Source organism: Triturus cristatus, chromosome 6 (genome assembly GCF_964204655.1).
Source record: "Triturus cristatus chromosome 6, aTriCri1.1, whole genome shotgun sequence".
In the NCBI taxonomy this organism is placed as follows: domain Eukaryota; kingdom Metazoa; phylum Chordata; class Amphibia; order Caudata; family Salamandridae; genus Triturus; species Triturus cristatus.
In genome coordinates, this window is record NC_140589.1 from 1,701,390,498 (window position 1) to 1,701,405,474 (window position 14,977).

Here is a 14,977-nt window from a genome sequence, read left to right on the forward strand (position 1 = left end):
TTCTCCTTAATGATAAAGTTGGATTTTAAGTTACATTTTATACAAATGCTATATTTAGAAAGTTGGCACTTTTTTGCCTGTCTTCCAGTAGCCTAGGTTAAATGACTCTGCGGCTGTGGGTTGGGTATTGCTGCCAGACAGTGAGATAAAGGGGGTAGGTGTGGACAGGATAGGCCATCCTGCCAGGATGGCTGTGCGTGCAGGGGTGGCATCTTCGCTATTGCGGAGAGCGTCACCCCACTGCTGCTACCCAGCAGAGGTAAAATTTAAAAATAAAATGATAATAAAATAATGTTATTATCATATACTTTTTCACCATTGCCTCTGCTAGGTAGCCAAATGCAAAAACAACAGTTGATGGACAGAATGCAGAACAATGTCATACATTCACCCCAGTACAGAGATCTGGGCCCAAATCAATCATTTTTTTGCTCACCATGCCACCCCAGTTTAGACCTGGCCATATGCAAATCAGTCTTGACCCTGTGCCTCATGGGAACAGTCCAGCCCGAATTGCCCAGCCAGGTCCTCCCTGGACCGGAAACAAGCATCATAGGACCGGTTTCGGGGTTTCACCCCTCTTCAGCCAGGATAGCTTGATTCCAGTGGCATGGAGAGCACGGAACTCACGTCTGAGCATACCCGTCCCACTCGGGGTGACAAATGCAAAAACAACAGTTGATGGATAGAATGCAGAACAATGTCACACATTCACCCCAGTACAGAGATCTGGGCCCAAGTCTCAGGATGGGGCGGGCCAGGGCATGATGATCTTCAAGAGGAGAAGTTGTGGGCACTACTAAGTGCGCATGACGGTTTGGCTGGCTGTCTTAGGCCGGCCAAAACGACATGCACACTTAGCATTTCTCCACTTGGCTGTGTTGCACAGAAGGGTAGAGAATAGTCCCAGGCACTGCCTGAGTGGCAAATCAGGCTGCTCAGACTAATCCCAGTGCTTCTCTCGTGTATGAGAGAAACGCTGGGATTGGCATCTGGAAGCCTGCGCAGTGTGCACCAGTCTAGGATCGGAAGAGGAGCAAGACGGAGCGGACGCAGCGTCAGGTAAGTTGTAATTTATTTATTTTAAAATGATTTTCTTTGTTTTTGTATTTATGTATCTCCCCCGTCTGCTGCCGTACCACGTCGCATCGTGAGCAGCCGCCACTGTGTGGGCGGAGTTTTGCCCAGCTCAACTTACACTTCAAATGAACTAGCCTGCAGCACAATCAAAGGAACCTGACCCTAATCTTTTGTCACCGTAGACATTTGAGGGCCAAACCAAGGAAGGACATGGGAGTGGATCAGGTTTTTGCCCCCACACAAAGGCTGGCACTGGGGATAAAAGGTGGCACTCTCAGACCCTGATTAGATCACTTCTATGTCTGTGGAAGACTCAGAAGAAGGTCTGCTCTGCTGCCCTGCTGCTGGAAGGAATGCCATGTTGTCTGAAGAAGGAAGACTGGAGCTTGGTCCTTGATCCCAGACCCTCCAAAGTGACTCCTAGAACTACCTGGCTGGCCTCCTGTATGAGCTACAGGGACACAACAAGCTCCAGAGGTCCTGCAACCTACCTGCCTGCTGCTGGCCCCTGCTGGAGTGAGTCCTAGCCCCCAGGTGCTGCCCCACCGCAGGTCGTGGACCCTTGGTGTGGTGCTAAAGTGGCCACCTCCTACCAAATCCCACATCCTGGGACTTAGAAGATTTTTCTGCAAAAACTGCCCTGAGAACTGACAGGAGACTGGAACCTACCTGCAAACCGATCAGACGAAGCTGCATCCCAGTGGGATTCACTTGGCTGCTGGTCTGACTATGTTCTTCTCTGCAGCAGCAAATCCTTTTCAGCGGTACCTCTCAATTAATGCAACTGGCCTTGTGGAGCCCTCTTCATCTACTGCCTCTTTTCACTGGTTCCAAAAAACCATGTAAGTCCAAACAGAAATCTTCACTGTGACCTTGTCTAACAGCTCCCTGAAAATGACGGACTCTCTGCAGATACAGCCTGCTGCCTCGCACTGCTCAAGACTACATTCTCCGGGAAATCTTCATAAATCTTTCAAACTGGGAAGGTAACTTTCCGGCCGAATGAACTTAGTTCTTGTAGCCGACTCACACTCTATCGCAGTCGACCTTAACTTGTAATTTTGATTTAATCTCACATGACCATATACTCGTGGTTGGCGCTTTGTACTTTATGTGCTATTCTTCACTAAAAACGTAAAAAAGATATAACTCCAGTTCTACTGACTGAATTTTATTTGTTTTGGAAGGATTTCATTCATTAAAATGTTACTCTATTTTTCTAAATTGGTGTGGGATTTTTCTTGTGTTGTGTGTGCAATCCATTACTGTTTGTGTGCAGCATAAATACTTAACATATTCCCTCTAGAGTAAGCCTTACTGTTTTTCTGCCAAGTTACCAGAGGCTTAAGCATAGGTTAATTTAGTGACTTTTGCGGTTCACCATGACCAGAATTGTGGTTATTGCCTGAGAAGGGCTTCCACGCCCCCTCAACCAATAACCCAGTTTCTTACACTGTGAATAATTTGGTTAGCAGGTCCTGCAGAGTGATCAGTTCAGTCTCTACCTATTATAGAAACTGATTTACATAAATATTTGATATTATTCTTTTTATAGACTGAATAGACAGGATGTTGGGTATTTATTTCGCATGAATGGTGGCTGAAGGCTTTATGTTGATTTTTATTCATGGAGAAGTTACACTGCAGTTGGTTAACTGATGGTGGGAGCTGTGCTAGGAAAGGCAAGACATCATCATGAGTTGCGCTGTCATTGGTTGGTTGCCACTGTAGTCATGCTGTCGTTGTTTGATCTTTGCTATAGCCATGGTCGGTTTGGTGTTGTTCATTTGTTTATTTAGTGAGCCTTGTGAAATTATTTTGAGTGAAAATAATGAGAGAGGAATCTGATAAATGGTATAAGGAAGTACACAGTTTTGTGACCATCTCGAAGGTGTTCTTGATTGATTTGGGTATGTTTTTTTAAATTATTGGTACCAACGATTTGTGGGCAGAATACAAAGTGGCTGTCACTTGACCGACACAACAACCACAGGGAGTTCCACCAAATAATGCTCCAGCTGATTTGGTTATGGCAAAATATAGAACAGTGATAGAGCATTTGAAAAAGAAGGGGGCAGAGAGATATGTAAATTGGGCAAAGATAATGAGAGCCAAAAGAGCTAGTGCATATTTATTATGAGAGACTTTTACAGATTTATAGTTAGTATAGTGAAGTTGAAGAGCCAGAAAGAAAAGTAATTAGTGGGTTCATAATGGTTTAAATTTTAGGGTAGCTCCCTGAGCTTAGTGTAGCAATAATTTTTACACAAAGCAGAAAAAGTTCAAAGAAAATGTGTTGATTGCGCAGATGAAGCAGATTCAGAGAAACAATTGAAATTAAATGATGAATTCAGAAACAGATTTTGTATTGCCTGCAAGTTCAGGTGTGAATGTGAATTCAAATTTTAAGCTGCAACGTATGCAAGGAGTTGGGACGAGGAGGGATACGGTGCCAATGCAAGCCAAAGATAGGAGTAGAGGGTTAGTGAGTATTTCTAGAACAAATGTGAATATCAATTTTCTGAAGCAGGGCTCTGCTCATCACATTTAAGGGAAAATTGGACACTAGAAGCGTGAATGTAGACAGAACCCAGATCCAATTCCAAATGACTTTGTTCCTCAAATGCAACAGAATGCAAATCAGATGCAGGCACAGTTTGCTTCTGCAGACCAACAGACTCCAATGGAGAATGTGCAAAACGAAGGGCAGTTCCATATGATGATGTGTGTAGCGCCTGTGTTGCAGCAAAACATGAGAAATAAAATGCCATATAATCCAGTTTCAGCAGAATCCATTGATTATGAGCAGTGATTTTTCTAAGTTTTGACCAGATGCGACAAATTTACTATGATGATGCCTGAGGGGCTGCATGCTTGGTGCAGTCCTAGAAGTACACCAGAGTGACCTATACATAGATGGTGAGGTTAATCACCCTCCTGTATAATTTGTACTTTCTGTAGAGGTTCCAAACCTACCCCTCTTGGGAAAAGAATTCCAATTTGGAGGGATAAGCAATAAAAATATTATTAACCAGGTTTCTGAATATGTCCCAGTTAAAGGTAAAGGGTAATCTAAGAGAGATGCTTGGTAGTCCTTGCAACTGTCCAGTGATGGATGTTAAAAAAACGTTTGGAAAGCGCGGGGTAGTCAAAGATCACAGAAAGATGAAGACAATTGCAGTCCCATTTTGTCCGGTGGTATCGGTCAAAGTGGTGAATCCTGCTGTAAATTTGTTTCAAATTCCTGTGGATGTAGACTGGTATACAGTCATTGTCTTATTCCAAGCATTCTTTTCCATTCCTCTACATGAGGATAGCCAATAACTTTGCATTCAATTTCTCAATAAAATTCTGGTATGGTGTTGAACCTTACAGAAGTAAACAAAAAGTCCCTCAATTTGTAGGCAGATTCTAAAGAAAGAATTGGAAAGTTTGCACATGCCCTGTAATTCAGTGCTGGTGCAATATACAGATAAGGTATTGGTGGCATCAAAGACAAAAGAGGATTGCAAGTTGGGTACAATTGAGCGCTTGAATCATCTTGCTGACAATGGTCAAAGATTCACCTACAAAGATGAAGTATTGTAAAATAAAAAATGTAATTTATCTTGGTCATCATATTGAGAACTGGGCTCGGAAAGTGTTCAAAGAAAAGGTTTATGCAATCCTGAAGATGAATCCCTCAACCACCTAGAGGGAAGTGAGGATGTTTTGGGGAATAGTTGGTTATCAGTGGATTCAAACATTTTCGCTGATTGCGGAACCTTTGCAGAGACTCAACCACAGTGACATAAGGAATCTTCTGCCATTTAATAGTGAATGCATGAAAGTTTTCCGAGAGCACAGAGAAAGTCTTTGAAGGGCACCCACTCTCAGAATGCCTGATTATGACATGGAGTTCTACTTTTTTTGTCATGAAAAAGAAGGGTGTGCTTTGGCTATATTATTTCAAAAGCATGGTGAGGTAAATTGGCTTGCCACTTACCTTGCTGCTGCATTAGATCCAGTAGACATACCCTTTCTGGTTGTTTGAAATTTGTTGTGGCTGTTTGCCTTGCAACTGAACAGAGTAAGAGAATTGTCATGGGCCATACACTCATTGCGTTAGTCCCTCATACAGTAGAGAGTTCTCTACTCATACTCAAATCCAGCATTTGACAAATGACAGCCTTACAAAGTATGAGCAAATGATACTGGCAGCTGGGAATATTTCAATCAGGAGATGTATTATTTAAATTCTGCAAGGCTGCTCCAGATTCCAAACAATTATGAAGATTATGATGATGAGCCCAACCATGTTTGCATTATTGTGACCGATTTGTGTACCAAACCAAGACCAGAAATCAAAAATGTTACCCCTGAAATCGCTGATGTGACTTTGTTTGCGGTTGGTCTTGCTTGATTTTATTTCCTGTAATATGGTTACCCCTTGACAAAGTCAACCAGCTTGCCTTATGTTATGATGCAATGAAGATTGCCTTTTATACTGATGTGGTGACCCTCTGACAAAGCCATTAGGTCTGCTTTATTTAAAATGATACCCCCATATACTGTGATATTCTATCTGGTATGGAGGTGCAGTGATTTTGGGGGTCATGACCCGCTAGGGATCCAATGTGATTTCACAATATCACCAAAGGTAATCTTATGCACATATTTGTAAACTAATGCACAGTATTTAGCAGTGTGTTTGTAATTAATGTACGTTTCCTTTACCAAATAAAAATCACCAACTGGACAATCATTTATTGAGTGTTGTTTGTGCCAGCGGATGGAGATTACTAGCCCACATCACCTCCTCTGAGAAGACGTTGGACTGCTATGCTTCGCTAACCTGATAGGGTCAAGTACCACAATGGGATGCTTGGTTCCTAGTAAGGAGACTATTGTGGAACTACTACTTGTGCTGGCCTCACATCCTGCACAACTAATAACACAATTTCTTACAATCATGTTCAGTCACTGATAATTCTAAACAGAGGCATTTCCATGGGAAAACAGTATTTCTCTCCTGCTCAGTACATGGAATTAAGTCATTAATGTATCCTGACTGGACAAGGTAAAGAATATTCCATTACCATATCTAGGATAGCTAAGTACAAGAGATAGAGCTGTTTTATGATTCGATCTTCTTAGGCTAAATTACATGCAACCAACTTTGAACATCAAATGTTATGGTAAGTGTTAGAAATGGGATTTCTGGTTGGCTAAGGCTTGCGCCAAAGCCAGGCAGAAACCACCACTCTAGTCAGGGCAAGGGAGTTACACCCCAAAGATAACCCCTGCTCACCCCCTTGGTAGCTTGGCACGAGCAGTCAGGCTTATCCCAGAGGCCATGTGTAAAGCATTTGTGCAACACCCACAGCAACAACACACTAGGCACACCACAAAAGGAACTCCACACAAGGTTATATAAAAAATAGCCTTTGTATTGTCATAAAACACATTAGAAACATAATCACACATTTACACTGTGCCAACTGGCACGGGCAATATTCACAGGGGATTATATACAGGACCGGGCCAATCGGGCCACGGTCAGAACCATCAAAATACAGGTAAGTAAATGCAAACCACAACCAGTAACTACTGGTACCATAACGACCTAAGCATTATCACATTAGACATAAACCCACACTAGGCCCAAACCTCATCAGCATAAACTCATTAGGCAATGGGCCTCACCAGTATAAACACAGTATACCTAAACACCTGTCCTAGGCATCACATTAGGCCTATCCTTACGCATAAATCACATTAGGCCTAAACACATTGCGCCACCTCTGTAGGCATAGACATCTTACACCTAAACCTCTTTAGTAGGGAACCTTAGGAACTACAAGCAGGGTGCACACTGTATAGTGGAATTACTAAACATAGCCAACCCTACACCATGGTATCACATTTCAACCAGGGAAAAAGCTGTAACCATCCGGTCTGATTACACCCCAGAAAGACCCTGTAATCACCATACGGCACTGAGGTATAACATGGCATTTGCATTAGGCATAAAACACAGTTATGCGTCAACCCGGCGTGTACCACAGTACACTCACCAGGTATCCAAACCTGACCCCAGGCCCACTGGCCTTACTCGGGCTCCAATGCCTCTTGTCCCAGAAATGTCAGGGATCTCATGGGACCTTTCACAGGGCCCCCTGGCTGCTTCAACCACGACCATAAGGGGCGGGCACCGACAATGTGCCCCGACACCACCCCCACCAAGTTAGAACTGAGCCCGACTCACTGGGCTCTCTGGAGGCCTCTCTCTGTAGGCCTCTCTCTGGCGGCTTTGGCACCTTCCAGCACGGGGTAGGCTCCCGCCTGGGTTCTCCTTTTAGCATAAGACTTCCGGGTCGCGACGGGCAACACGAACCCACACTAGGGCTCACGTTCCAGCATCAGAGCGGGGTAGGCTCCCGCCATACAGGAGCATAACACAGTGGGGTAGGCTCCCGTTCAGAGGAGCACCGGAGGCGCTCCCAACAATATCGCAAATGCGGGGTAGGCTCCCGCTTGGCTCTGGTGCAGTGTGGGGGGAATCCCCATGCCGGGATTCCCTCGAGGTACGTTTGCAGCCCAGCGCCGTAGTTCAAAGCCAAAACCCTCCTCTTTAGGGTAAAATAAAGTGCCCACAAGATGCTAAGTCCATCAGGGTTCAAGGGGCATAGCTGGGCCCAGGGAGGCCAGCACACAGGGCCCTCCAGCAGGGAGGCAAGCCCCCATGGCGGTTCCTCCTGGGCCCCAGCAGCAGCTAGCCCCAGCAGTCCAGAAACAGCGCCAGAACTGAACAATTTTATGGGGACACAGCCCCTATATTTATATTAAGAAATATTTTTGTGTAAAGGTGCAGGGCATGGGGGAACCAGATACAACTGGTTCAGGGGAGCTTTGGAGCACTTTGTTTTGCCCAGCTCCTCTCTCCCTTTCACAGGACAGGCTAGGTGCTCAGACGCACCACAGGGGGCGGAGCCAGCATTGTGGAGGGAAGGCACAGTCCTATTCAGGTCCCAGGTGCAACTCCTCCCTCCCATCTACATGCAGAACTCTCCATTCACCACCGGACAGACTCACCCTTGCTCCTGGAATTCCCCAGCCCTCTCAGCTCCTGCCAATCACAAGCCAGACATGCACTCCACGTCAGGCAGGCAGACACACAGTACACAGAAACGCCAACTTCTAGAAGTGGCACTTCTCCACCAGTCACCCTAAATCTGCGCACACCATTGCGCAGCATTTATTCTCCCGAGTTCGCACATACCAAACTCGACCCTGCACTCCTCTCACACCAGGAACTACCAGGGACACACATATCCCCCATGCATTATTATGGGAGGGCAGGCCCATCTCACCACACATACACAGAGCGCATGCACTTTACACTGGACCCCAGTGCTAAAGTGCTCAGAGGTCTAAAATCACCAACACCAGGTTACAGAAAAAGGTTAGGAGAAAGCAAAAAGTTTTGGGGTGAACCTGCCAAAAGGGCCAAGTCCAACAGTAAGTGTATTTGTAAAGTGCACTGTCATCCTCAAAGGTATCATGGTGCTGAGCAGGTGTGTGTACCTAGCCCTGCCTATGGTAGTTTATTTGAAATGCCAGGAATTGCATTTCTTGCAGACTTCAAGAAAAGAGGAGCAGGCTCTGATGTGAATCGGGAGGCTGTTGCAAGCAATGTAAGAGCATGTCCATCCTCTTGATCTGGTTCTGTGATTTCATGGGATGTATGCAAGTAGGAGTCCTGTTGAGCGGAGGTGTCTCGATGGGTGGCAGGAGATGCGACTGTTCAGGTAGGTGGGCTCTGAGTTATGTAGGGTCTTGAATGTGTGAGTGAGGAGTTTGAAATTAGCATGTGTGTTTATCAGGAGCCAATAGAGCTCTCTGCGGTGTGGTGCAATGTGAGTTCTGTGTGGGAGGTTGAGGATGAGTCTGGCTACCATGTTCTGGATGGTTTGTAGTCTTCTAGTAAGTTTTTGGGTGATCCCACCATAGGGGGTGTTCCCTAGTCAAACATGCTGGTGACTAGGGTGTGAATAACAGTTTTTCTATTGTTGCTTGGGAGTCATTTGAAGAACTTCCTCTCTATCTTCAGGGTGTGGAAGCAGGATGCAGTGATTTAGTTGAATCAATAGTTAACATCAGAACTACGAAAATCATACACGGTCATATCTTGGTAGTTTTAGTATTTAATGCCTCTCAGTGTCAGGAAATTGATTTGAAATAGCTTTCTCCATGTTCGTCAAGAGTTTCACTGAGGGGTAATGGGACATCATATCAATAATCGACATTTAGCCGAGGCCTAGAGACCAGGACTCAAAAAGCCAGAGGTATAAAATTCAAATAATCAGGGGAACACCAGTTACATATAGAATCCTTCTCGCCCCAAAAACGGAAAAAGGTCATCCATTGCCCAGCATTTTAAAAGAGTTATATATCCTTAACAGTGTTCTGCCTCGAAACATCTTCTTGCTTCCTACTCTACCCATATCTTTATTTGCATACACTCTTCACATGCATATCTTTCCAGTTCACTACTGCTCCGTGGAATGCAATATTAATCTATGCTGTTACGTCCACTGGAATAGCAAAATCATGAGAGAATAAAGACTATCCTGTCTGACTTTTCAGACTTTACATTTTATTGAGAATGCTGTGTAATGTTTGGTCTCTGCTCAGCACTTTGAGTTGAGGCATAAGGTTTAAGGGAAAGTGAATTGAGTGGATGCATAAGTAGGATATGGATGCCTTACTTTAGTGTAATACAATTGGGTGGAGGCAAGTTCCAATTATGAAGACACTGTGTTGCACACTGTGCTGTCTGACAAGAAAATTCCATCCCAGCTCGGAAGCAAGCCTGCTAATCAAGCTACAGAGACCAAATGGGTCCTTGTTTGACTATAGAATATGATTACTGGATACAAAAGGGCATGATAAGATCATTTTAGAAAGAGAGGACTGCTTGGTTAGCCGCCTGCCACATTTCCTCGGTAACCTTTTATCAAATGCTTGTAAGAATTCTAACAACAAAGAAAGTGCAAATGACAAGGTTGGCTGAAAGTTGTACTCTAACTTGAAAATACTCCTCCCATTCCCCTAGATAGGTGCTATCTAGGCCAGCACATAAAAATACTACCAAACCTAATCACAGTTTTCATAAATCAATTAAAGTCCTATAATGCTTGCAAACAGACAGGTGTGGATGTGAAAGAAGAACAAGAACTGAAAACACCATGCATATTTACCCCCTCCTCAGCCTACATAGAGGAAAAATAAAATAACAAAGCAAAAAGGATCAAATCCAAAGAGTGGTGTAACAGCCCAAAACAAATTTAAGAATAACTAAGGCTAGAGGATATGGGCTTAATGGAGGTGGAACCTTCCAGTGGGACTTAGTGCATTTCGTAGATATTTTTTTTAAAAGAATGACCTGTATATCCAGATACAGCGGGACCAAATTAGGAGGGAATTGGAAATAAGAAGAGCCTGGAAAGGTGGCAGCTCTTAGAGTCATGCACCCATCCAACGATACTCTGCCTCACTTTACTTGGTGTCAGATAGTGATGCATATCCCATGCTATGCAGAGTCTCCTGCCCCACACTCATGACTATGGCCCATAATCCAAGCTAAAATGCAAATTTTAGCTCAAGACTTGCCCAGTGCTTAATATGAGCTGGTGGTTTCCGGTGCTCAGGTCCAGGAATTTATTATTAACATCTACACTTATGACAGCCTTCCATATGGTGGCGCTGTTTGTGGAATTTGGAGATGAGCACAACAAAATGTGTTTATTAGTTCAATATACAATTAAAAAGACAATGACATGCCACTCAAGCCGTTCTTATAGTTGTAGGGGCCTGGAATAGTCTGATTTGTCACACTTGTAGGAGTGCAATGGTTGATAGTTATGTTGATATTGGCAATGGCTGCACTGATAGGGGTAATGAGGGGGCAAGCTGCAGTGGCCTCCTGACAAGGACCCTGGCACTTATTTTTTTTTTTTTACAAATTAAGCACTGGACTTGTCAAACAGTGAGAAATAAAAGGGAAAAAAGAAAATGACTGAGGTAAAATATAAAAATATTGGAGACCAAATATGGGATAGGCAAGGCATTGTCCTTGTGAATAAAATTAAGCTCCATCAACATGGTTTGAACTTAATGGCACGTTCAGGTAATTGCGTGTAATGTTTCATAATTGTATAGGGTAAAGTGAACAGATAGTTCACTGTCACCAAGGAAAACCTAAATATCATTGGTATCCGGGACATATGTCTCTGCCAGTACTGGAATGAAACCGTTTTTACCTTCATTTAGCAAAGCCCTTCTTAACTTTTGTTCATTAGTAAAGTCATATACAGTAAGTGGGATAAAGAATTGCACAGCAAGTGTATGCATTTTTGTGGGATGGCCTCTTCTGGCAAACAAATACAGCAGACACTGCATTTGGCTTAATAGATGGTACCATTTGGTCCCCAGTGCAGTGTGATTGACTGCACAGGGTCTATCCATAGAAAAATATCAGGAACCAAACTATCAAATCAAAATATATTGTTACCATCATATTGAAGATTAACATATTGTTTACATTTTATTAGCAAGCTTTATTGTCTTGTTTTATGGTTTGTAATATTTAGGCTATTGTTAAGTTATTATTTTTGGGATATTTTTATTATTTATATTGTTTGGTTTACTTGGGGGGTTGATGGGTATTTCTTAAAATTATTTATTAATGGATGCTAATTTGTTAATTAGGTTTTTCTTTTGACTTATTTTTAAAGATTGGATTTTTTTCAATTATGCATTACATTTTTATTTTTGGTTGCTGGCTGTATGAGGAATGTGCTGGATAGACTTTTTTTAAATAAATATATATTTGACATATTTTATTAATTTATTTCAAAATGTATTTATCTATTAAATCTTAGTTTCATGCTCTGCAGTTTGTTTGGGTATTGATTGTATATTGTTTTAAACTATATATTAATTTAAGGAAACTGATTACTATGTTAAACTTCTAAAATGTTTAAATTATTATTTATTTGATTAAATATATTATAATTTGTGAAATTATGCCGTACATTTTAAATTTAGGATGTGGAGTTTAACGGGGAAGTGAGTGGGTAGCATTTTACATAACATTTCTAAAAAAAAAAGATGTATTTATTGATGTACCAATTGTCTTAATGTTTATGCTGTCATGGAATTAATTGTAGTTTGCAACCCATTTGTAATAAAAATATTGTGGATAGTGTTTAAAAATAATGTTATTATTTTTTTTGTATTGAATGTTATTTTTGGGTTAGATTGCATTTTAAACTATTTTGTAATTCATTTAATTCTTTTATTTGCTACATTTTAAAAGGAAATATGTTTTGCAAATAATCATGTTGTGATATATATTTTAAAGATGTTTGTGTGTTTTACGGGTGAGTTTGATATATATTTCTTATTTCAAGCTATTTTTTATTTGTTTATTACATATTTGTATTATTTAGATAATTAAAACAGTAAGGGACATTATCTATTTTGGGTGAAGGGAATGTGACCCAAACATATATGCTTCTGCTCCAATGATTGTTGGATAGGATTTAGAATCGTAAATTTGTCCCCACCCCATGTATGCATGCTTCTCAATGTTTGATAGACTGGAGGAAGATTTCCCTAACGTCTGTTAGAGTGTACACAATATAGTAAATGTGATCCTTCTCATACAAATGTAAGTATTTTTCCTAATCTGTGCAGGATTGCATTTACAGTAGTGCATTTGAATAGTTTATTTCTCTAAATGATTTTGGATTGCAGTTTTATTACAGTTTTTGGATTTCTTTACATTTTGTTCTAGATATGTTTTCAACGTTTTTGGTTGAAAGGTATATATTCGAAAACATGTATTAATTTACATTTTTTAAATTGTGTGTTGTTGTTTATAATTGTTTCATGTATGTTTTTCTTTAACATATTATTTTTACACATATTTGCTTATGTGTATTTTTCAATAATTATATAGTTTGTTTTCAATTTTTAAAAAGAATAATCATCATGCAGGTTTATATTGTTTTGACTACAGTAACGGATTTGACAAACTGCACACCAATGTTTTACAGATTTATGAAAAGTTTTAACAGTAATCTTAAAATAATCAAAGGTGCTGCCTTTTGAAAAGCCTGTGCAACCCCTACACAGGCCCTGAAAAATACCAAAAGTCATTCAAACAGAAGTTTGAAAAAGGCGCACTATCCACCTGCCCTATAAGGTGCAGTTAGTCAATGTGTGAAATTAAATGAGTATATTGCGTACATCAATTGCGAAACATAAATAAACAGAGAGCACATGTGGTGCCTATTTTAGTTAGAATTATGAACAACGTCCTGAATGGAAAGTAAACAATTGGTATATTCCAAAACACTTCTTTGTTGTCCAATAATACAATCAGACTATTGAAATTGAAGATAACTGCAAGTCAAAACATGAGTTTGTGAATCATCATAAATTCTGAGATTCTTCTTTATTTTCTTGGTGTATTCAGAAGAACGTCAAGTGTCCCAATGCATTTCGGTGTGACAAACACCTTCTTCAGGGGAATACTGTAAAAATATATACATGTACGTGTATAAATCAATTCAAATGAAAGCTATACAAATGTACAATCAAACTTATGCATATGTCCATGTATGACATTATTTAACATTGTGCAGCCCTTATCATCCAATGATATCCAGCCAATATTCTGCATGCGAATGCAAAGAAAAGAGAAATTTATAAATAAAGTGTATTGAAGACTCGAAGCAGATGAAAAAAAGATGCAGAAGAAACACCAGTGAGTACAGAAACATGACACCAATTGGAAAAGCAATATTGAAAGTGCCCGTTAGAATAATGGAAGTGCCCGTCAGGGTGATGAAACGCGCTTAAAAGTAGGTATTAGTGAGTTAGAGGATTGTGTGCTCTTATAACCACCGTAATCCAACCAAAACTGCCTACGGAGGACTCACCTCCCAACGTTCAAGTGCGAATTGGCACAGAAAAGAAGTCTGTGTCGTAACTCGCAAGAACCTGTGTATCAAAAATACAAATAGACGATCTAGTGTTGCCGAAAGGAATCGACTAGTGATGAAGAAAAGGGATCAAACGTAAGGTGCCACTTACTTCGCCTAATCCATGATACGTAAGCATCAAAATCCATTCGATAGAAACAGTAGTGAAACTCGCATCAACAACGTCTAAGGGTAAAATGAAGAAATGACGCCGTAAGCTTAATGAGTAGCGGTGCCTCAATGCTCAAAGTTTCAAAGCGATTAGGTGTTACCACCAATAAGCATACCTTTTTGTGTAACGTGATACTCGACCTCGGGGGGATTCTGTCTTCGAATGGCAGAGATTCGATATGTCCAAGACGTGCGAGTGCATATTAGTAAAAGCCGTGGGGGATCATGTGACCAATGAGGAAACTCGTAGACAGAGAAAGTGGACTACTCTAGGCGCCATGTCTTAACGGGTGAATAGTCATAACCAGAAACCCAGTAAAGAACAGAAAAGGCATAAAGATTTGGCGTTAACAATTAATAATTCGTGAATGGCAAGACTGCCTACAAACTAAATGTGGGTAAATCAGCGTACAAAATACATGTGTAAAATCACGTAAAACATACATAAAGCAATGCAAAATCCAATACAAAATCCAATAATTATCAGTGAATCAACATTGAAATTCCATCAAGATGTTGATGTCATGCAACCACATTTTATCACAGAAAATGTATCAGTTCAATTTTGTCATTCAGACCCCCAGGGCTCATGGTCTGTAAAAAGCGTATCCAAAATGTTTCTCTTTGAGCCAAGTGCCTGTTGGGATCAGCGTGTGTGGAATCAGATATCTGCTCTAGGACAGTGAATCGAA